Here is a 25,959-nt window from a genome sequence, read left to right on the forward strand (position 1 = left end):
CGGAAAGGGAGATTAAGTACCTTGACCTCAGGAAACCTATAAATCGCTGCAACATTAGCGTACACCTTATCCAACCTAACAAACACATTATTCCTTTTCCAGGTAAATTTGTGGCCAGCAGCACCCAGGTCCGAAAGCCCGCACATATCCATACTTTACTTATGATTAAGACACCGGTTCACATAATGATTACCCCCTCCTCTCTGATCACTCAAGAGGGCAATGTCATTAAAATCCCCGGCAACCAACTATAAATATTTATTCAATCTGCTTGAAAAACTTCTAAATTTTCATATATGAAATAACGGATTTAACGCAAGCCTGATACCAATGAAGGAAAATAGGCTAATGTATAGCAGCGGAAATATAAAATTTTAACCTATTTCCATTAACCCCAAGATCCGTTAATCATTATTTCATACAAAGAGGGATAAGAAGAAATACCTTTTAAATATTCAATCTACCGTTGCAAACGAAGTGCCCACAACTCTTACTTCGAGTTCCCGAGCACAAAACAAAACAAAGGAAGATCAAGTTAGAATCAATCGTTTATAACAACCAAAGTAGATTGTCTCTAATTAATCAACACAAGATCAAGGATAAAGAGAAAGAGATGAAAATCAATTGAACGGATGGAAGCGGTGAAATCTCGTCCTCGGTTAGGGGGGTTCGAATTCTCTCTCCTGGAATTAATTGTGGATTTCGAAAATCCTTAGTAGGGGGGTATTTATAATCACTTGTATCTAAACCCTAGTTAGATAGAATTAGGTTACTTAATAGGAATTCAATTCGGAATAGAATTCTTAATTATTATCTATTAATATATCTAAATATAAAAGATAATAATGATAACCTTATTGGATAATAATAGGAGTAATATAATCTAATTAAAACTCCTAACTTATTTATCCTTTAATTAATTTAATTCATAATCCTAATCTAATTAGGATTCGATAAAATCAAATTAATCATTTATGTATTTCACTACATAAATTTCGCCTCCCTTGGTTACTGGGCCCTATTGGGCTCAGTTGGGCTTCCATCAATTAATTAACATTTGTCTCTCTTTTGGGTTCCAAGTCTTCTGTGTGACCCATTAGGTTCTTATCGCTTCTAGCCGTATGCAACGTTATTAAATAACTTTTAAAGAATTATATTTAATCTTTGCATAACGGAATGATGTACAGAGTATGTGATTAGCAAGTCCGTAATCATTCCCCTAGAGCTATAAGAAGACAGGTTGATTCTGTCGTTGACCTTTCCGTATTAGTTGCGGTATAATTCGATCCTTTATCAACTACGTCCTTGAACTGAATCTTATGACTATGGGTGATGTCAAGTCACATATAGCGAGACGTTCGTTTTACTTGTTCTGGCCGGGTCAACTCCAATTAGATAGGTTAAGAGAAATCTCATTTCAATCTCAAGCTATCACCTTGCAAGGATTTAGAGTCAAGACTTCCACAAGCGATCCATGGACATATCTCCCATTTATCGGGAGTGATAAATGCTCAATCCAATGTATAACGATCCCGCAATCACTTCCTGTGATACCCAACATCTGCTGTTCACACCCCAGAGTCATCTCTGTTAAGGATCGTGTTACACCAGAGTCAAAGCGTCACATTCCGTAATCCAGAATACCAATTAACATTCCTTTGAGTCTGAGGATTATTTATACCTATTAATACCAATGAGATGAACAGGTGACAAGGAAGAATCTACCCATCCTGTTATCTCAAGTCGGGTCCCCAATCCTAATGAACTACCTTTCATCGGATCCATGTAACTGTCCAGATATCTATATATATGAAGCTTGTGAGATCAGCTTTCTGTCGGACAGAAGACATTATTACATGCAAGTCTCAACCGCGATATGTCAATCCTAAACATATTGCTTGACTTGGGGTGGTTTTAAGTTTATTAGTTTATTATAAAGTCTTGTCTCACTTCATGTTTGTATCAACACTTTATAATCACTTTAAACAAACTTACGGATTTCCTTTTATTAGACTTTATTTAGTGCTTAAAAGGGTTTGCCTTTATATAGTTATAAAACATATATCTCATTAAAACAAATGATATAAAGAACATTTCATTTACATTTAAGTTTGTATCCTAGAACAATTGTCTATAGGACACTAAACCCCAACAGAAACTTTATAATAAACTAATAAACTTAAAACCACCCCAAGTCAAGTAATATGTTTAGAAATAGGATTGACATATCACTGCTGAGACTTGCGTGTAACAATGTCTTCTGTTGAGATAGAGAGCTAATCTCACAAGCTTCAGATATGCAGATATCTGGATAGTTATATGGATCTGATGAAAGGTAGTTCATTAGGATTGGGGACCCGACTTGAGATAACAGGATGGGTAGATTTATCCTTGCCACCTGTTCATCTCATTGGTATTAATAGGTATAGGTAATCCTAAGACTCAAAGGAATGTTAATTAGTGATTCTGGATTATGGAATGTGATGCTTTGATCCTGTTGTAACACGATCCATAACAGAGATGACTCTGGGGTGTGAACGGCAGACGTTGGGTATCACAGGAAGTAATTGCAGGATATTTATACATTGGATTGAGCATTTGTCACTCCTGATAAATGGGAGATACGTCCAAGGATCGCTTGTGGAAGACTTGACTCTAAATCCTTGCAAGGTGATAGCTTAAGACTTGAAATGCAGATTTCACTTAACCTATCTAATTGGAGTTAACTCGGCCTGTACAAGTAAAACGAACGTCTCGCTATATGTGACTTGACATTATCTATAGTCATAAGATTCTGTTCAAGGATATAGTTGATAAAGGATCTAATTATACTGTAACTAATACGGAAAGGTCAACGACAGAATCAACCTGTCTTCTTATAGCTCTAGGGGAATGTTTCGGATCTGCCAATCACATTTCGCGTACTCATTCCGTTATGCAAAGATTAAATATAATTCTAAGAAAATTAATTCAATGGTTGCATACGGCTAGAAGCAATAAGAACCTAATGGGTCACACATAAGATTTGGAGCCCAAAAGAGAAACAGATGTTAATTAATTGATGGAAGCCCAACTGAGTCCACTAAGGCCCAGTACATAAGGGGGGGCGATTTTATGTATATAAAATACATAAATAATTAATTTGATTTTTAACAATTCTAATTAGATTATGATTGTGAATTAAATTAATTAAAGGATAAATAAGTTAGAAGGTTTAATGAGATTAAATTGCTTCTATTATTATCCTGTCAAGTTATTATTATTATTATTATATTTAGATATAATTATAGATAATAACTAATAAGAATTTTATTCCGAATTAAATTCTTATTCAGTAACCTAATTCTATCTAACTAGGGTTTAGATACAAGAGAGTATATATACCCCCCTTACATGAGAATTTCGGTAAACCCTAGCTAACCGAAGAGAGAGAATTTCGACACCCCCAGTTGAGGACGAAATAATCCACCGCTTCCTCCCGTTTCAATTGATTATTAATCTCTTTCTCTTATCCTTGATCTTGTGTTGATTTATTAGAGGCAATCTACTTTGGTTGCTTTTATACGGTTGAGTTCTAATCATATTTTATTGTGTTTTTGTCTTGTGCTCGGGAACTCGGAGTAAGAGTTGTGGGCACTACGATTGCAACGGTAGATAGATCTTCAAAAGGTATTTCCTTTTATCCCTCTTTATATGAAATAACGATTAACGGATCTTGGTTAATGGAAAAAGGTTAAAATTTTTATATTTTCGCTGCCAAACGTTAGCCTATTTTCCTTCAGCACTCCCCTACCTTGATTTCCATCCTCAATGGGTATTGATAGGTCTGAAATTTACCTATTTCCGTATGCATTTTCACGTTCATACGGAAATAGGTTAAGCACGGATGAAAGTTCACATTTAAGGAATATCAGCATAAAACGAGCAAAATACAAGCAAATAAGGAGTAAAAGAAGAGAATTCCGAAAATCGTACCTGTCACGATCGTGAAAGCATAGGAATAGTTATCAGTTCATAAATCTAGAAGAGATTCAATTTATGAGATGATAATCATATTGTATATCTAAACTTGTTTTCTTAATTGAAAAATCCTAATTCACTTTGATAGGTCGAGGAGTTAGTATTATTAATCTAATTAAATTTAAGTTTTTTAATCCTAGATCGAGAGATTGGACTAAGAGTAATTCTCCAGTATGACTGCAGAAGATTCACATTATTGATAATTGTTCATTCTATTTAATTACCATCAATTTGTATCTGGGCAATGCATGGAAATGAATTATAAGGTTAGTTTAGATTAGAACATTTAAGTTAGATAAATTCAATCACCAAATTAATGGTCTTCTATAAACCTCGAGAAAGTGAATAAAGAAACAATATAAGTTAAGTATCAATTGTGTTCTCTGTGGAATCGATATGATATATCTTTATTACTACAAACGATCACAGTATTAAGTCCTTTATTCCCAACAGCACTTGCACTTTGCTTCCAGTCATCTATTAACTTTAAGTGTTCCCAAGTGGAGGTGTTGATATCCCCCCCAGCTCCCAGAGTGCTCTCGACTCATTACGCTTAATTGAGACTCTGCCTTCAGTGCTAAGTTCCGAGCATCTCACACCCAAATGACCATTTGTGTTCCAATGTGGTATTGAATGTTATACTTTAGGCCCTCAAGATACCGAGAAGTCTTTTGAATTTTAGTTTCTAATAAGTTTGCCCTTGCCGAAAGTCTTTAGAACTCCGAGGTATATTAGTGTACGCTCCTAGCTCCTTGCGAACACTCACGGTAAGAACTGTAAATATATTGCTCGTAATTGGGTGGTAAGAACCTCTCCCTTAACATTGCTTTCATCCAAAGCCAATATCTTATCATATCCTTTCCTCCTCTTCTCCTCTCTTCCCTCATGTGGTCCCACCAAAGTGATGCCCCACCTTTCAATCTATAAGCAACCAAACGGACCTTCCACTCATCCGAAATTCCCACATGCTAAAAATCCGCTCAACTTTCGACAACCAATCAAGGAATCCCTCAATGTCTAAGTCACCCCCGAATGAAGGCAAATCTATCTTCAATTTAAAGGCAACATCTCGATCATAATTATTGATATACCCGCCCTTAGCATGCATGTTCTCCACATATGGGTTTCCCCTAATAAAATGCATATTTCTATGACCAACCACACCAATACTATCATCATTACCCATATTTCTACCAATTCTATCATGCTTAAACTAATCAAATCCATCACCATCACTATCATTATCTGCATTATGAATAAGAAGGTGATTAGGTCATCTTACCTTAGGAGCCTTAGGGCCCACTTATATGAACTATGTTCCGCCTTGGTGGTAGCGAACATGGAGGTGTAGGTTGACTTTGCTGTTAGGGTCTAATAAATTTCTCTTGTATCTGGTGAGGACCTCCGGTAGGTGGGTGGCGGATGTTCTGCATCTCAAGCTTGAAATTTTCAAGAGTTGTGGCTAACTCCCTCATTCCTTGGTCGTGCCTTTCATTTTGCTCTAAAAGAGCCTCTATGATCCCTCTTAAACTAGCTTCCACATCTTCAAAACGCTTATATATAGATTTCATCACCTCTTAGGGTAGTCGTGGTTGAACTATCGCCAAAAGAAGTCTCCGAGAAGGAAAACAATTTGGCTTTGATACCAACTGATACAGATTAATCATAAACAAGTTGATTTTAATCGTAAATCAATAAAGAAATTTATTCTCAAGCTTGAAATTGAAGGAGTTAATCCTAAATAGGTATGAAAACCTTTGCTCCAAATGAGTTTTGATAAAAAATGATTCATAAAGTTGTTCATCCTTACGAAAAAAAAGGTTTAAATACCTCCCCTTAATTAAATGTAAAAGACTTAAACACCATAGCTAGGGTTTCACAATAAGAAGGAAATGATAGGCATAGGATGGGATATATTGGCTAAATGGCATAGCAATACAATAATTTAAAGATAATGGCAAAACAGTAAATTAAAGGGTGAAGATTGATTCTGGCAGCTTTGTCCCTTTGGCCTCCTTTCTGGTTAAGTCGCCCCACATGTCGTGTGGCCTTGAGTGTTTAGTAGTTAGGCTCGTCAATGCATCGTTCCATGATCTCCCTTCATAATAAGTTCACACAACATGTGAGAACAGGCACACGCCGTGTGATTTACAATATGAGTTCTAGGGGCTTTTCCAGCAGCCCATACGCCGTGTGCCCCTAGTGACACACTGTGTGGGTTTAATCTCCACACTTCCTTTATATAGCTATTGTCTCACACACTGTGTGGCTGATGGCACATGTCGTGTGAGACACAATTCCTTCTTGTTTGATTTCTCATTTAGGATGTCTACATCACGTCTAATACATTGATGCTCATAGGTGATCTAAAGAATTGACCCATATAATTCTCATAGAAAGTGGCATAACTTCCATGCCTAAGTAGGTGAATCCCATCAAGTGTAAAATACATTACACCACCAAATTTGTGGATATGGGTTCATTAAGAGCCTTAGATCAACCTCATTCTCACAAGTAGCAAGTACTTTACATAATAAACATCTAAGGATGGACAAAAATAGTGCTCTAGATTATTACATAATGTTCCCCTTTGAACTCATAATGAGTAAGAGTTCATTATTAATAATTCAATAAATGAGCTTTAAGCCCATCCCCTTCGATGTTTCCAAAACTATTTTTCTACATAGGCATTTAGTTAGCGGATCCAGAATATTCTTTTCTGACTTTACATAGTCTAGTGATATCACTCTAGTTAATAATGAATCCTTGACATCTTTATGCCTCAATTGAATGTGCCTCTTCTTTCCATTATAATGGTTCTTTACAATGGAAATGGTAGCTTGTGAGCTAACAATGAAGAGCAATTGATGGAGCTGGCTTCCCTCACAATGGAATATCTGCAAGCAAGTTTCTCAACATTCTACCTCATGGCCTGCCAAATCAAGAGCAATAAATTTAGACTCCATAGTAGACCTAGAGTAAAAGATTGCTTGCAAGATTTCCAAGATACAGCTCCACCCTCTAGGGTAAAAACATAACCACTAGTGGAGTTAACTTCATCATTGTTAGATACCTAGTTGGCATCACAAAAGCCTTCTAGAACACCTGGAAATTTGAAGTAGTGCAAACCCCTATCCATGGGACCTTTTAGGTACCTAAGAAAATGCCTTAGAGCATCCCAATGATCTTTGCTTGGGTTATGGGTGTACCTGCTTAGTCTGCTTACAGTATAAGCAATGTTAGGCCTAGTGATCGCCCTTACTTTTTTAAGTGAAAAATTGGGTCATAATGGGTTCTAATTGGATCGACATTAAATGAGTCAAACTTTTTATGAAGTTTTTCAACATAGTGAGACTGATTAAGACAAATGCAATTGGAGTTCTTCTGATTTTTACTCTCAAAATTACATCTGCCTCACCTATATCTTTCATTTCAAATTTTGAACTTAGAAAATTCTCTGTCTCATTTACTCGATCCAAGTCGATACCAAAAATCAACATATCATCCACATAAAGACATATAATTACACAACTATTAGAATCATGTTTAGAATAAACATAAGAGTCACCCTTGTTCACATGAAAATCATTACCTGCCATAGTCTTGTCAAATTTGTCATGCCATTGTTTTGGAACCACAAAACTTTCAGGTTGGATCATGTAAATTTCCTCTTCTAAGTCCCCATTTAAACTGTTGTTTTCATATTCATTTTATGTACAGTGAGATCATGAATGCAAGCAAGAGAAATTAAAGTTTCTAATTGTTGCAATTTTTGTGACAGGGGAATAAATGTCATAATAATCAATACCATGTTTTTAGTAAAATATCTTACCATTATTCTAACCTTATACTTGTCAATGGATCCACATGATTTCAAATTTTTCCTAAAGATCCATTTACAAGTAATGGGCTTGCAACCTATAAACAAATCAACCAATTCCCAAGTGTTATTACTCAAAATTAACTCAAGTTCACTATTAATGGTCTCTTTCAAAAAAAATGCATTAATTAACCTCATAAGATAATAGGATCATCTTCCAAATAAAGACATAGACAAAATCATCAACAATTTCAGCTAAGAAAGCATTAATAAAGTCAAGACCAAAACCACTATCCTTTCGAGCCTTTTTGCTTCTCCTAAGCTCCAAAACAGAATCATGGTTAGTTAAAGGAGGAGCAATAGGTAAATTGGGTGCATATCTAGAAGATGGAATATCATTATTACAACAAGAGGATTTCAAAGGAAATGGATGTTCAAAAAATTATGCATCTCTTGATTTAACAATATTTCCTCATATCTTGTTCCTCTAAAAGCTAGACATCCTTATACTTTTAAATAATTCAAATTAGGAGCTTGACCTTTCCATTGGTTATATAAGGTCTTGACTAGTCGTTTATGAGGTATTCGGTTTAAAACATGACAAGAACAAAGAATAGCGCCCCCCCATATATTATCAGGAGGCCCAGAACTAATAAGCATTGCATTCATCCTATTTTTGAGAGTCATGTTTGTTGAAACACCTTTCCACATAATTTTGATTTGACAAAATTGTTTAAGTGTAATTAAAAAATATTCTAAACACACTAAGTTTAAATGCTTTGATTTATTCTACTAATGTGTTTGTTCAATGTTGAGTTAAATTGTTTATAAGACACAAAGATTAAAAGGTCCAAAGCCCAATACGGAAGTCAAAAGCCCAAGTCAAACAGTTTAAGGCAACTCGGCCCGCGTATGTCAAAACGCTGTCGTTATGTACAAAACGCAGCTTAGCGGAAGAAGGATCTAGAAGACCTTCGTGGAACAACTTCGGGACGAAGCTGCTGAGTTGATTCGACAAAGAGTACAAGACAGCAGCTGAGCAAGAACAACTTCCAGACAAAGTGTTTCCACTTTGGGTAAAGTTCAGAAGACACAGAATGCTGTCTAGTTGACCTTACCATAAATGGAGAGACATTCTGCCGAGCTGACCAAAAGCTGACCGAGGACAGAAGATACTCAAATCTGATTGGCCGAGAGCTCTGAGCAAGACTGGGTGACAACAACAGGAAGCCGTTTCCCTCCAACGGTTATTTCGAAATTCGAAATGACCGATGCCTCAGACGTCTCTATAAATAGAGCCCTTCAGTTGCTTCATTCAACATAGAACTTGATCAAGCCATTACGCTGACCAAAATTCTACGCAAAGTTCTGCAAGAAAAAGCAAAGCAATCTTACACTAAATTTCATATCTTTTGTGTAAAAGTCTAGAGTGATTATCCAATCATCTAAGGTGTCTTAGCAATCGTTGTTTAGGACAAACACTTATCATTTCTAGAGATTAGAAAGGAGAGGCTGAGTACTCGGTTATAATACTCAGCGAGAGATTAGGATTGAGTAGAGGTATAGAGGAAGGTACTCTTGTTATACTCAGTTTCTAAGATTGTAAAAGGTTTGATGCTCTACCGTTAAAGAGCTTAGTAGAGAATTCGAAATCTCGGAACGTGTTCCGGGGACAGGACGTAGGCTTGGAGGCCGAACCTGGATAAATCTGCTGAGTAACATATTTCTAACCTTAAACTTCTTTGAAAAAGATCAATTATACCACGCTTGCCAAGCTGGAAAACAAACCAAACAATCTTTTCATAGCAAAAACATTGTCTCAACTAAGCGTCCGTTAGAATTACTACACTTGGATCTCTTCGGTCCAGTCCATCCGCTGAGTCTGGGTGGAAGAAGATTTTCCTTGGTCATTGTAGATGACTTCTCTCGGTACACTTGGGTCATCTTGCTGAGTAGCAAAGATGAGACCTTTGAGACATTTTCAAATTTGGTTAGAAAACTTGAAAATGATAAAGACCTAAAACTGGCTCACATCCGAAGTGATAATGGTGGAGAATTCAAAAACCAATAGTTTGTTGAATTCTGTGAAGCCAGCGGCATTGACCATAATTTTTCTGCTCCTAGGACTCCTCAACAAAATGGGGTTGTTGAAAGGAAGAACAGAACCTTGGTTGAAATAGCCAGGACAATGCTGAGTGAGCATAGGCTTCCAAAGTACTTTTGGGGAGAAGCTGTTAACACAGCGTGCTATATTCTTAATAGGGCTCTTGTTAGACCTATACTAAAGAAAACCCCCTACGAGCTTTGGAAAGGATGAAAGCCCAACATTGGATACTTTCGTGCCTTTGGCTGTAAATGTTTTATTTTAAACACTAAGGATAGCCTAGCTAAGTTTGACTCAAAAGCTGATGAAGCTATCTTTTTAGGCGACTCAACAAACAGCAAAGCATACAGAGTTTTTAATAAACGAACTCAAGTTTTAGAAGAGTTAGTACATGTTGAGTTCGACGAAACTAACCCTGCAGAAAGATATCTGCCGCTGACCGAGGATGATCCACACTCAGCACTCGCTGATCAAGATACAGCCGCTGAGTCATTCCCTCAAGGGCTGACCAAAGGTAAAAGTGAACCAAACATTGTTTTCACTGACCAATCTTCACCTGCAGAGATTGTTGAAACACAGACAGCACAAGACATAAATCTACCAAAAGAGATAAGGATACCAAGAGGACACTCAGAGAGTGCTATTCTTGATGCCGCTGAGAATACCCTGATGACAAGAAACCAACTCAGGAGGTAACTCAGCAATGTAGCCTTCGTCTCAGTTCAGGAACCTAAGAACTTCGCTGATGCTGAGGAAGATGAATTCTGGATGAGTGCAATGCAAGAGGAACTTGACCAATTCAGAAGAAACGATGTATGGGAGCTAGTGCCACATCCAAGGAGTCAGAAGACCATTGGAACAAGATGGGTCTTCCGCAACAAGCTGGATGAGCAAGGAAACGTAGTCAGGAACAAAGCAAGGCTTGTAGCTCAGGACTACAGTCAGCAAGAAGGTATTGACTACGGTGAGACCTTTGCCCCAGTGGATTTTATGTGCTTATGTAAGCTATATGAACTTTAAACTGTTTCAAATGGATGTTAAGAGTGCATTCCTTAATGGAGTTATAAACGAGGAAGTTTATGTTAACCAACCTCCAGGGTTTGAGGATCCTAAATGTTTCCTGCTGACTAGAAACTATGTCAGGGGCAAAGCTGATACAACCTTATTCATTAAGAGAAAGGGTAAAGATACCCTGCTGGCTCAAATATACGTTGATGATATTATTTTCGGTGCTACTAATGAGTCAATGTGCAAGGAATTTAGCAAGCAAATGCAGACTGAGTTTGAAATGTCGATGATGGGAGAACTCAACTTCTTCCTTGGACTTCAAATCAAACAAGGGAAAAATGGCATCTTCATCAGTCAAGCTAAATATGCTAAGGAGATATTGAAGAAATATTATCTTGAAAATTGCAAGCCAATATCCACTCTTATGGGCACTGATACTGTCCTCTGCGCTGACGAGAATGGTAAGTCGGTAGACAGCAAATTATATCGAGGTATGATAGGCTCTCTACTTTACTTAACAGCAAGTAGACCGGACATTCAGTTCTCAGTATGCTACTGTGCTAGATATCAATCTAACCCTAAGGAATCTCATTACATAGCTGTAAAAAGAATCCTTAGATATTTGCAAAGCTCAGTGAACGCAGGTTTATGGTATCCCAACACTCATGGCTTAACACTCGTTGGATACACTGACGCTGACTATGGACGAGATAAGCTTGAATGAAAAAGCACCTCTGGAGGATGTCACTTCTTAGGAAGCTGTCTTGTATCCTGGTTCAGCAAGAAGCAGGCGTCAGTAGCCTTGTCTACCACTGAAGCTGAGTACATTGCTGATAGACACTGTGTTGCTCAAGTCCTATGGATTAAGCAACAGCTTGAAGACTATGGTGTTCAAACAAAGACAATTGAGGTCAAATGTGACAACAAAAGTGCAATTGATCTATCAAAGAACCCAATTCAACACAGTAGGATGAAGCATGTCAGCATAAGACATCACTTCTTAGAGACCATGTACTCAAGGGTGAGATAAAGTTGACCTATGTCCCAACGGATGAGCAGCTTGCAGATATCTTCACGAAGCCACTGGCTCGTGAGCAGTTCAGCATACTGAGAGAAGCCATTGGTATGTTTAATCCTCTTCAGTAAATTCCTGTTCAAAATGTAAATTTATGCTGAGTGAATTACTATGCTGAATGATTTATGCAAATGCATGCTGAGTGATGGTTATGCTGAGTACTTAACGCAAAATATATATCAATACTGAGTAAATATGCACACCGAGTAGTAATCTCAAATTGAGAAATCATCCTTTTATATACTACTGACCACTCAGAATATAAAACGCTTAGTATTCTAAACGCTGAGTGTTAGATCCGTTGCATTAAATGCAAAAGCACGCGAATAGCCACCTAGGATGACGTATGCGCCGAATGTGTCATAAAAGCCAGGATTATTGTCGGTTCACAATCCCAAGGCAAAACTGACACATGGATTCGATAAGATCCACTTTTCACCGCTATAAATAATGGGCAAATCCCCATTGTTATCTCTTTACTTTTACCAAATTCTCTGGCAAAGCATTCTCTCTCTAAAAACTCTCAAAGCTTCCCATTTTTTTTTCTGAAACTATGACTAAAGTCTCCGTTAACATCTCCGATGCCGGTCACCCCAAGACCAGTTCCGATGAACCTTCCAGGCAAGCTACTTCGCCTGAAACTACAAAGGTCACTACGCCGAGCAAAGGCAAAGCTGGCCAAGCCACCTCATCTAAGGGAAAGCCGACCAAGGTCAGAACCTACACCAAAGTTTTCGCAGACGTTAGAGAATGGAAGATAGACTTCTCTAGATGGGTCTCAGAAGCCTTCGTAAAAACTGAGCAACCCTTCTGCGAATGGATATCGAAGAATGGCTGGACAGAGCTGTTCTCCATTAGAGATCACACCTACCCTGACCTAGTAAGGGAGTTCTACCACAACCTCCGAGTTGCCAATGATAACCAGGACTATCTGGTAACTGTGGTAAAGGAAAAGACCATTTTTATAAACCCTACCTATCTTGCTAACTTGCTGAAGTTAAAGAATGAGGGAACAAAACTGAGGAGATATGGGGATCACGAAGGAACTGGGTACAATACCACCTTCTACAAGCCCGCTGGCCACTCTGGAGAAATCTCCAGCACCTCAATGGGTCAGCACCAAAAGATGGCCCACTATCTGCTGACCTACTTCATTTATCCCAAGATCAACTGCACCACCTCAGCAACGAATTTTGAGCAATGCTTCGTATGGCATATGCTGACATACAAGCCGATTAACATGCCAGTATTCTTGATTGTTGGTTTCTTAAGGAGCACTGGAACTCTCAGGCTGGGCTCGCTCATCACCAGAATCCTCTTAGATCATCAAATTGATTTATCTGAGGAAACTAATGCTAGAGGATCTGAGATAACTGCTGCTTCGCTGAGGGCTTTAAAGTACAATCAGCCAATTAAGAAAGGAAAAATTACTAATGAGGCTAATGAGGAGACAACTATCCCACAAAAGGGAAAGAGGACAAAGGCTCCAGCTGCCCGAAAGAGAAAAGCTGTTGGGACTCCTTCAAAGAAGGCTGAGCCTCAGGCCAAGAAGCCTAAGTCAGCTGCTGAAAAAGGTCAGGAGAGACCTAAGTCAGCTGAGAAGAGAAGCAGGCAAGATGAGCCTGAAATAGAGGAAAGAACAGATGCCGATGAGCAACCTCAAAAGAAATAGAAGTCTTCTACGCTGACCCCCATTGATGTTGTCCCTACTGACATCATTGTCCCTGGTGATTCTCACTACACACAATGTCAAGGAACTGAAGCTGAACATCAAGAAGATGATGTGCAACTGGATGATCAGTTTATTGCACAAGTTGAGGAAGAGTTAGATGGCAATGATGAAGAAGATGATGAACAAGGAGAAGAACACATTGATGATACTGACTCCGAGGAGACAGCTAGTGAGGTTGAAGCTGAGCCAACCAATGCTGAGTTGAATGCTGGAGAAGAACCTGACCAACCCAATGTTGATCAAAAAGAAACTTCCCCCTCTCACTCAGGAGAGTCTATCCAAGCTGACACTCCTCCTCGCAGAAGAAGATTAGTTAAGGCAAGTGAGAAGTCTGTCATTGACCTTCCTGTTCAAAAACCAACTATCCCTGACCTCGTTATCCAGAAGCCGACCAAAGACCCTTCTACACTCAAGCTGAAATTTTTCAGAAAACAAACATCTTCTACTCCATCGGCTTCTCTTGAAAAGAAAGCCTCTGTTTCTTCACCAAAGGAACACGCCAACTTGAATGCTTCCGCTAACTCTACAAGCCAAATGGAGCAAATTCCCATCAATGCTGTTACTACAAGCATTGTGCTGACTCAGGACATTCCTGCTCCAGTCAGCACAGACAGCATTCGAATTACTTCTCCAATCAACACTTCTGCCGATTAATCAGCTCTACCCGAGACTCAAGTGCAGATTGAAAACACACTTCCAGTCACTGACCATGTTACTCCTCTGACTCCTCTTCCAACCGGTCATACTGAGGAAACTAGGCAAGTTAATGAAGGCTCTCTCAGCTACTTGCATGCCACTGAGTCTGGTAAAAGAATCATCGACTCGGTACAAACATTAATTAAAGACCTTCATCAAACCACTCCACCTGCTGCTGGATCTTCTACTGTTGAGACAACTCAGCTCTCCCATGTAACTCAGCTTCTCAATGAAGTTAAAGGATTCAAGGATTTGCTGAGTGTCATAGTCTCCATTCAAGCACAGCAACCTAAGCATGACTCCATCACAAAGCTGGCTGAGCTCCAGCTGACAATAGTTCAACACCTCAACACTCTTCAAGGTCAAGTTCAGACCTTGTCACCTGTGAACACGTGATATGCAACTTCTGATGAAGTCAAAATGCTCTTTGCTCAGCTTCACACTGAGCAAATCAAGACCAACGAGCAAATGGTCTCCTATTCTCAATGCTCAGTGGAGCAAATTGGAGAGGCTGTTCGATTGTTGAACTTGAACAAACAGGAGATGGCCACTAACGCCATGAAGCAAAATGAGATATTGTCTATCACAAAACAAACCTTCAACCATGTACGTCACAGCAACATTCAGCGTCAATACTACGACTCATCCTTACTGAAGACATTTCATCAAGTCATTGCTGGTCTGTCAGATTCACTTACCTGGATAGGTAAATCTCAAGCTTTCATAGTAAGCATGATCAGCGCTGCTGAACTCAATATACCCACAGAGGTCTCAGATGACGGAGTTGCTATCTTTGACGGCGTCAATGAAAGCGCCGATAGACTTAAGGCGCTGTCCACGGAACTGACCAGAGCCGTCTTAACCGACACCTTTAGGATTCCTCCTCCCGATGCTGACAAAATGGGGGAGAAAGAACAAGCTAGAACATAGCATGAGCCTAAGAAAAAGAAATAGAAATTCTAGGCTAGCTCAGTTATGCTAAGTTTGTAGTCTCTATGTTTATGCTTATCTTTTGTTGTATACGCTGACTACTTCTATTAATATCAATACTTGCATCTTTTTATCCAAAACCTGAGTTATGAGTTATTATATACGATGCTGAGTATTAAGTTATTATGTATCTTCAAGTACATCAACTATGTTTAATGCTTATAAAACTTATTGATCGTACCCAATGCTGATAACATGTTTGACATTGTCTTATAAGACTCATTGAACAACAAATTACTCAGCGCCCTCTGAATGATTAAAACTTCCGCTTAAACACTGAGTAAAATAGAATATGTTCCATGAGCTGACCTATATCTGAAAACTGACCTTAGACTTACTCGATTAAACCTTTAAATGTTTAGAGTAAAACTAAGTCAGTAGCTCAACCCTGACGGGGGAGTTTGCTAAGTTATATTAGGTTAACTATCATGGGGGAGCTCAATACTGAGTTCTTCGCTGAATAGTTTTGCCAACATCAAAATGGGGGAGTTTGTTGAAACACTTTTCCACATAATTTTGATTTGACAAAATTGTTTAAGTGTAATTAAAAAATATTCTAAACACACTAAGTTTAAATGCTTTGATTTATTCTACTAATGTGTTTTTTCAATGTTGAGTTAAATTGTTTATAAGACACAAAGATTAAAAGGCCCAAAGCCCAATACGGAAGTCAAAAGCCCAAGTCAAACAGTTTAAGGCAACTCGGCCCGCGTATGTCAAAACGTTGTCGTTATGTACAAAACGCAGCTCAGCAGAAGAAGGATCTAGAAGACCTTCGTGGAACAACTTCAGGACGAAGCTGCTGAGTTGATTTGACAAAGAGTACAAGACAGCAGCTGAGCAAGAACAACTTCCAGACAAAGTGTTTCCACTTTGGGTAAAGTTCAGAAGACACAGAATGCTGTCTAGTTGACCTTACCATAAATGGAGAGACATTCTGTCGAGCTGACTAAAAGCTGACCGAGGACAGAAGATACTCAAATCTGGTTGGCCGAGAGCTCTGAGCAAGACTGGGTGACAATGACAGGAAGCCGTTTCCCTCCAATGGTTATTTCGAAATTCGAAATGACCGATGCCTCAGACGTCTCTATAAATAGAGCCCTTCAGTTGCTTCATTCAACACAGAACTTGATCAAGCCATTACGCTGACCAAAATTCTACGCAAAGTTCTGCAAGAAAAAGCAAAGCAATCTTACACTAAACTTCATATCTTTTGTGTAAAAGTCTAGAGTGATTATCCAATCATCTAAGGTGTCTTAGCAATCGTTGTTTAGGACAAACACTTATCATTTCTAGAGATTAGAAAGGAGAGGCTGAGTACTCGGTTATAATACTCAGCGAGAGATTAGGATTAAGTAGAGGTATAGAGGAAGGTACTCTTGTTATACTCAGTTTCTAAGATTGTAAAAGGTTTGATGCTCTACCGTTAAAGAGCTCAGTAGAGAATTCGAAATCTCGGAACGTGTTCCGGGGACAGGACGTAGGCTTGGAGGCCGAACCTGGATAAATCTGCTGAGTAACATATTTCTAACCTTAAACTCCTTTATATATTTATTTCTTGCTTAAACAAAAACTGACCAAGTAAAGAGGTCAAGCTGAGTTGTGCACATTGAATGTCCGAGCTCAGGAATAGACTCTAAGTGCTATCTCCTGACTCAAGTAAAGAAACTGACCTAGTCACCAGTTGACTAAGCCAGTATCTTGCTATTCACTCAGCGCCGCTGTTAAAACCTTTTTCTCACGAAAAAGAAGTCTGCCCTAACAAAATTTTTTAAATAGTTTCTAACCCCCCCCCCCTTGGAACTATACTTGTAACGTTATAAGGGACCAACAATGTTCTTCCTTTCAGCAATCTTGTTTTGTTCGGGTGTATAAGGGAAAGCCACTTCATGTACAATACCATTCTATTCACACAGTCTTGATCACATGCACCTTAATGAGCATGTAGAATTTGCTCATTCACCATTAGATCTAGGCTTATTAGAATGCTAAGGTGGAGATTCAAAGCATCCTGAGGCTTAGATTTAATAAGTCTATATCTAACGGTGAATGCGCAAATTCACTTGCTCATTAAGGTGCATGTGAAAATTCTTGTCTATTCACAAAATGTCTTAAGAGTGTTAGCGTCATATTCTCCATCCATATCACTCATAAGTTTCTTGATTTTCTACCCCAACTTTGTAATTCAGAAACATTTCCTTTGCTTCATCCTTTGACCTAAGAAAATAAACCATAGTGAAACGAGAACAGTCATCTACAAAAGTAATATAATACATTTTCCCACCCCTGCTCTCTTGATTTCTAAAATCTCGTAAGTCAACATGAATAGTTCTAATACTTTAGATTGTCCATCTATTGATTTGAATGGCTTATTTGCAAATTTTGCTTCAATACAAACTTCACATTTTGAAAACTCAGTTTTTGAAAAATTTGAAATCATGTTTAAGTGTTTAAGCCTTTTAATATAAGTAATATTAACGTGATACAACCTTGCATGCCATAAATCAATAGACTCAGCAATGTAAGCAAAAGAAGTACTAGTAATAATCAGTCTTGATCACATGCACCTTAATGAGCATGTAGAATTTGCTCATTCACCGTTAGATCTAGACTTATTAGAATCCTAAGGTGGAGATTCAAAGCATCCTGAGGTTTAGATTTAATAAGCCTATATCTAACGGTGAATGAGCAAATTCACTTGCTCATTAAGGTGCATGTGAAAATTCCTGGTAATATTATTCATAGTGTCCACAATTACATCAAGAGTATATAACCCACTGTTACAAAACTTTTCCCCATAATTACCCCATTACGAGTAAGAACAAGTCTATAAGAATCAAAATTAAGTTCCAATCTAGCTTTCATTACAAACTTAACTACATCCTTAATAACATATGTAACGTCAATTTGCCCTAAATAAAATTGTATCCTAACAGTCCAATGTTTGTAATTTTTCCCATCAATAGGTTCTAATTTAGACATGTAAAGGATTGTAAATTTTGTAGCCATAATCATCTTTTAGATTGTTGCACTTAAAATAATAATACAAAAATTTATCTGATGTAAAGAGAATTGTCGTGTTGTAAGAAGACCACTAACCTAAAGATGATTTCGTGCTACCTTTGGTGTAGTAGAAATCAAGTGATCATCTGTTAAGCCCAAAATATACCTAAAATATCATTAGTATTTACATCAGTTTTGTTACGAATTTGTGATATTTATATCTATTTAGAGTACTTTTACTTTCGAATATGTTTTTTTCTTGCAAGGTACCTAAATATTTGGTAAAATCCAAATAGGAACGAAAAGAGGTTAAAAACAGAATAAAAACCCTACAAAAGGAGTCAAAGACGACGAAGATCAATTACACCAAAACGAGGACAAAGACGAAGTCAGAAATAGAGAAAAATACCAAATTCTCGGTAGAGAATTTTGGGACCGCGACCGAGAATCCCAAATTCTCGATCGCGACACGCGTCATCCAGATCTCCTCCCTTTCGTCCGAAGGCTGAAATTTCACTTCCCCATTCTCGGCCGAGAATTAATTATTCTCGGTAAGATCAGCAGCCTTTGCAGCACAACAAACACATGTTTAAATTCCAAGAAACGCGTTCGTTCGGGTGGATAGAAACGTCTCTTCGCAGCGGACACGACCCTTCACAACGGACACGACACTTCAATCATGACTCTTCAACATCTATAAATAAAGAGTTGATTAAGAGTTGATTGAGAGTTGAAAATATGAATGATGAGAGAGTTAGATTTTAAGATTAGTGCAAGAGTTATGCAGAAACTCTGACTCAGAAATGAGTCAGAGATTAGAAGTTCGTTTCTGTAAAAAGCATTATGTTGTACACACATTGTTTATTCAATAATTACAAACACAGTAGCGTTTATATTTGTTCATATTAGTTTACATTTTGGTAGAGGCCGACCGCATCCCTATTACGAAGTTACAACGAGAAGATTGAGTAGAGAATCTGCCCTGAGTCTGACAAACTCTAACGAAACCCAAGGAAATGATTGACAACCCGTTCACTTGCAAGTCGTGAAATTTTTTCATGCTTCTTGTGTTGAAACACCTTTCCACATAATTTTGATTTGACAAAATTGTTTAAGTATAATTGAAATACATATTCTTAACACACTAAGTTTAAATGCTTTGATTTATTCTACTAATGTGTTTGTTCAATGTTGAGTTAAAATGTTATAAGTCACAAGAATTAAAAGGCCCAAGCCCAATACGGAAGTCAAGGCCCAAGTCAAACAGCTCAGTACAACTCGGCCCACGTGTGTCAAGACGTTGCCATTTTGAACAAAACGCAACTCAGCAAAAGGAAGGATCTAGAAGACCTTCGGGAACAACTTCAAGATGAAGCTGCTGAGTGGTCTCGACAAAGCGTACAAGACAGCAGCTGGCAAAGGAAAACTTCCAGACAAAGTATTTCCCCTTTGGGCAAAGTTCAGACGACACAGTATGCTGTCCAGTTGACTTTACCATAAAAGGAGAGACAGTCTGCTGAGCTGACCGAGGACAGAAGATACACAATTCTGATTGGCCGAGAGCTCTGAGCAAGTCAGGATGACAACGACATGTAGCCGTTTCCCTCCAACGGTTATTTCGAAATTCGAAATGACCGATGCCCAGACGTCTCTATAAATAGTGCCATCAGAAGCTTCACTCAACACAGAACTTGATCAAGCCATTACGCTGACCAAATCTCTACAAGTTCTGCAAGCAAAGAAGCAAAGCATTTCTTACACTACAATTCTTATATCTGTGTAAAAGTCTAGAGTGATTGTTTCAATCGTCTAATGTGTCTTAGCAAATCTTTGTATAGGACAAAACACTTATCATTTCTAGAGATAGAAAGGAGAGGCTGAGTACTCGGTTTTAGTACTCAGCGAGAGATTAGGATTGAGTAGAGGTATAGAGGAAGGTACTCTTGTCATACTCAGTTGCTAAGATTGTAAAAGGTTTGAGGCTCTACCTTTAAAGAGCTCAGTAGAGGATTCGAAATCTCTGAACGTGTTTCGGGGACAGGACGTAGGCTTAGAAGAAGCCGAACCTGGATAAATCTGCTGAGTGAAGTATTTCTTACCTTTAACTCCTTATACATATTGCTTGCTTAAAATAACCAAAAACTGACCAAGTAAAGAGGTCAAGTTGAGTTGTGCGCGTTGAACGTCTGGGCTCAGGAATAGACTCTAAGTGCTATCTCCTGACTCAAGCTAAGAAACTGACCTAGTCACCAGTTGACTAAGCCAGTATCTTACTGTTTACTCAGCGCCGCTGTTAAAACATTTTTCCTTAGAAAAAGAAGTCTGCCCTAATTGCAAAAAAGTTTAAATAGTTCCTAACCCCCCCTTGGAACTATACTTGCAACCTTATAAGGGACCAACAAGTGGTATCAGAGCTTAAAAGCTCACTCTAAAAGGTCTAACAACCTTGAGCTGATCCCTACCATGGGCGAAAACAGCACTCGGTTTCTCCCTGGAAACCAAACAACTCAAATACTGCCTGAGGGGCTGTCCATTACTAGGCCTCCCCTATTCTCCGGGTCAAACTATACCTTCTGAAAGAATAGGATGAAAAACTTCATTCAGGCTACAAACATGAGTGCCTGGCTATCTATAGTCCAAGGCCCATTTGTACCTGTCGAGGTTGTGGCTGGCCAAACAGTTGTAAAAGCTGAGGCCAAATGGACAGAGGATGATCTTAAGAAGCTCTAAAACCATGCTTCGGCTATCAATATGCTTCACTGTGCGCTCGATGCTGCAGAATATAATAAAATCTCAGGTTGTGAGTCGGCACAAGAGATCTGGAGAAAGCTGGAAGTCACCTACGAGGGAACCAATAAAGTAAAAGAGTCCAAGGTGAATCAGCAGATGAGACTGTACGAGCTGTTCGAGATGAACAATGATGAGGGCATTTCAGACATGAATGCAAGGTTTACCAACATCATTAATGAGCTCAAGAGACTTGGGAAAATCTTCACTGAGGAAGAACAAGTCAAAAAGATACTCAGGAGTCTTCCTAAAGACTGGCAAGCAAAGAAGACAGCAGTTGAGGAAGCTCAGGATTTAACCACCTACAAATATGACGAACTCATCGGTTCATTGCTGACCCATGAGATATCCATGAAAAACTTTGAGGTGAAGGAAAAATCTGAAGACAAGAAGCAGAAATCCCTTGTCATGAAAGCTGACTCCACTGACGGGAGCTCAACTGATGATGAGGAGATGGCTATGTTCACAAGGAAGATGAAAAGGCTATTCAGGAAAAATGACAAATACTCAAAGAAGCCTTACAGAAAGTTTGATAAGTATAAAGCTGACTCAAGTGACAGCAAATACAAAAAGGACAGCTCAAAGCCCATTACATGCTTTGAGTGCCATCAAACTGGCCATATTAAGTCAAACTGCCCCACACTGAGGAAAGATAAGAAGAGTGGGAAGAAGGCAATGGTGGCTACTTGGAGCGACAGTGATGAGTCTTCATCTACAAAAACTGAGGCCATCGAGTCAACGAAGATATGCTTCATGGCTGACGAACTAGCTGAGCCATGCGTCTCTGAGCATGCTAACCTATCAGATGACGAGGAGCAATCAAATGAGGTAATTTCTGTTCCCTAGCTCAGAAACGATATGGTTAATGCCCTGAGTGATCTCTATACACTTGTCAAGAAGTGTAATAAGAAAGTTAGAGCACTCAACAGGCGCTGTGACGAAGTGGAAGAGGTCAAACTGAGTGACCTCAGATACCTTCTTCAGGACAATACAACTCTGCATGATAACATGAAGATCATACATGAGTCTGTCTCTGAAGTCCAGTCAGTTTCAAAGAAACTGAGTAAGGACGTCACAACTATCCAGAACCAACTAAAGGTTCCAAATAAAAGAAACAGTCCTCTGAGAACTCAGTACCAAGGTACTAAGCAGAGATGGAATCCCCAGCGAAAAGTCCAGTGTGACTTTTATGGGAAGTTAGGACACACCACTAAGGTGTGCTGGCACGCTCAGCACTGGGGTGCTGACAAGTCAGTGAAACATCCTAAACAGAAGGTCAGTTATGACTTCTGTGGAAAGAATGGCCATACTGTCCATGTATGTCGCCATAAAATAAAATATGATGCTTTACCTGTTGCACCTAACAAGCAAGGACCCAAAAAGAATTGGGTACCTAAAAGTAACTAGTTACAATGCAGGTAAGCCTGAGATGTGCCGAGAAGTCAAAGATGTGGTATATTGACAGCGCATGCTCAAGGCATATGACGGGTGATGAAACTCAGTTCATCACGTTTGAGCGTAAACGAGGAGGGAGCGTAAGTTTTGGAGACAACAAGAAGGGTAAGATAGTAGGGTCAGGAACCATCGGAGGTAATCCTACTATTGAATCTGTCTCCCTAGTCAGCGGACTCAAATATAACTTACTCAGCGTAGCTCAGCTATGTGACAATGGGAGAAAAGTTATATTTGATGCTACTAGATGTAAAATATACGAGGGTAAAACAAATGAGTTAATATTAACTGCCCCTCGAATAGATAATGTCTTTATGCTAGACTTAGAGAAAAAGTTTTCAAAAACTGTGTGCTTAGTATCAAAGGAAGAAAATTCATGGCTATGGCACAGGAGACTTGGTCATGTAAGCATGGACCTCCTGGCCAAATTAGCAAGAAAGCAATTGGTTGAGGGACTGCCCGAACTTAAATTTGAAAAAGATCAACTATGCCACGCTTGCCAAGCTAGAAAACAAACCAAACAATCTTTTCATAGCAAAAATATCGTCTCAACTAAACGTCCGTTAGAGTTACTACACTTAGATCTCTTCGGTCCAGTCCAGCCGCTGAGTCTGGGTGGAAGAAGATTTTCCTTAGTCATTGTAGATGACTTCTCTCGGTATACGTGGGTCATCTTGCTGACCAGCAAGGATGAAACCTTTGAGACATTTTCAAATTTGGTTAGAAAAATTGAAAATGAAAAAGACCTAAAATTAGCTCACATCCGTAGTGATAACGGTGGAGAATTCAAAAACCAAAAGTTTGTTGAATTCTGTGAAGCCAGCGGCATTGACCACAATTTTTCTGCTCCTAGAACACCTCAGCAAAATGGGGTTGTAGAAAGGAAGAACAGAACTCTGGTTGAAATAGCCAGGACAATGCTGGATGAGCATAGGCTTCCAAAGTATTTTTGGGGAGAGGCTGTTAACACAGCATGCTATATTCTTAATAGGGCTCTAGTTAGACCTATACTCAAGAAAACCCCCTATGAACTTTGGAAAGGACGAAAGCCAAATATTGGATACTTTCGTGCCTTTGGTTGTAGATGTTTTATTTTAAATACCAAAGATAGCTTAGCAAAATTTGATTCAAAAGCTGATGAGGCTATCTTTTTGGGCTACTCAACAAACAGCAAAGCATACAGAGTTTTTAATAAACGAACTCAAGTTTTAGAAGAGTCAGTACATGTAGAGTTCGATGAAACTGACCCTGCAGGTAGATACCAGCCGCTGACCGAAGATGATCCACACTCAGTAACCACCGCTGACCAAGAACCAGCTACTGAGTGATTCACGAAAAGGCTGACCAAGAGTAAGAGTGAACCTAAGATTACTTTTACTGACCCATCTACTTCTGCAGAGATTGTTGAAACAGAGACAGCACAAGACATAAATCTACCTAAAGAGATAAGGATTCCAAGAGGGCACTCAGAAAGTGCAATCCTTGATTCTGCTGGGAATACCCTGATAACGAGGAATCAACTCAGGAAGTACCTCAGCAATGTTGCCTTCGTCTCAGTACAAGAACCGAAGAATTTCGCTGAAGCTGAGTACGATGAATTCTGGATGATCGCAATGCAAGAGGAGCTCGATCAATTTAGAAGAAACGATGTATGGGAGTTAGTGCCTCATCCAAAGAGTCAAAAGACCATCGGAACAAGATGGGTCTTCAGGAACAAGATGGATGTACAAGGAAACGTAGTCAGGAACAAAGCAAGGCTTGTAGCTCAGGGCTACAGTCAGCAAGAAGGTATTGACTACGGTGAGACCTTTGCCCCAGTGGCAAGGCTAGAGGCAATTAGAATTCTATGTGCATATGCATCTTACATGAACTTTAAATTATTCCAAATGGATGTCAAAAGTGCATTTCTTAATGGAGTTATAAACGAGGAGGTTTATGTAAATCAACCTCCAGGTTTTGAGGACCCTAAGTTCCCAAACCATGTTTACAAACTCAAAAAGGCTCTGTATGGCCTCAAGCAAGCACCACGTGCTTGGTATGAGAGGCTGATCAGTTTCCTGCTGACTAGAAATTACATCAGGGGCAAAGCTGATACAACCTTATTCATTAAGAGAAAGGGTAAAGATACCCTGCTGGCCCAAATTTATGTTGATGATATAATATTTGGTGCAACTAACGAATCAATGTGCAAGGAGTTTAGCAAACAAATGCAGACTGAGTTTGAAATGTCCATGATGGGAGAACTCAACTTCTTCCTCGGTCTTCAAATTAAACAAGGAAAGAATGGCATCTTCATCAGTCAAGCCAAATATGCCAAGGAGATATTAAAGAAATATGACTTGGAGAATTGCAAGCCAATATCCACTCCTATGGGCACTGACACTGTCCTCTGCGCTGACGAGAATGGTAAGTCAGTAGACAGCAAATTATATCGAGGTATGATAGGCTCTCTACTTTACTTAATAGCCAGTAGACCGGACATTCAGTTTTCAGTATGCTATTGTGCTAGATATCAATCTAACCCTAAGGAATCTCATTACATTGCTGTAAAAAGAATCCTTAGATATTTGCAAAGCTCAGTGAACGCAGGTTTATGGTATCCAAATACTCATGATTTTACACTCATCGGATACACTGACTATGGACGGGATAAGCTGGAACGTAAAAGCACCTCTGGAGGATGTCACTTCTTAGGAAGCTGTCTTGTATCCTGGTTCAGCAAAAAGCAGGCGTCAGTAGCCTTGTCTACCACTGAAGCTGAGTACATTGCTGCTGGTCATTGTGTTGCTCAAGTCCTATGGATTAAGCAACAGCTTGAAGACTATGGTGTTCAAACGAAGACAATTGAAGTCAAATGTGACAACAAAAGTGCAATTGATCTCTCAAAGAACCCAATTCAACACAGCAGAATGAAGCATGTCAGCATCAGACATCACTTCATTAGAGACCATATACTCAAGGGTGAGATCAAGCTGACCTTTGTCCCAACGGACGAACAGCTTGCGGATATCTTCACGAAGCCACTGGCCCGTGAGCAGTTCAGCATACTGAGAGAAGCAATTGGTATGTTTAATCCTCTTCAGTAAATTCCTGTGTTAAATGAATATGAATGCTGAGTGAATTACTATGCTAAATAATTGATTGTTTGCTGAGTAACTCATCGAAACTGACTGAACATCAAATACTGAGTAAACTTGCACACTGAGTAAATTAGTTTAAACTTAAACTTAAAAATCATCCATTTATGCAATGCTGACCACTCAGAATATCAA

This window comes from Euphorbia lathyris, chromosome 2, assembly GCF_963576675.1.
Source record: "Euphorbia lathyris chromosome 2, ddEupLath1.1, whole genome shotgun sequence".
In the NCBI taxonomy this organism is placed as follows: domain Eukaryota; kingdom Viridiplantae; phylum Streptophyta; class Magnoliopsida; order Malpighiales; family Euphorbiaceae; genus Euphorbia; species Euphorbia lathyris.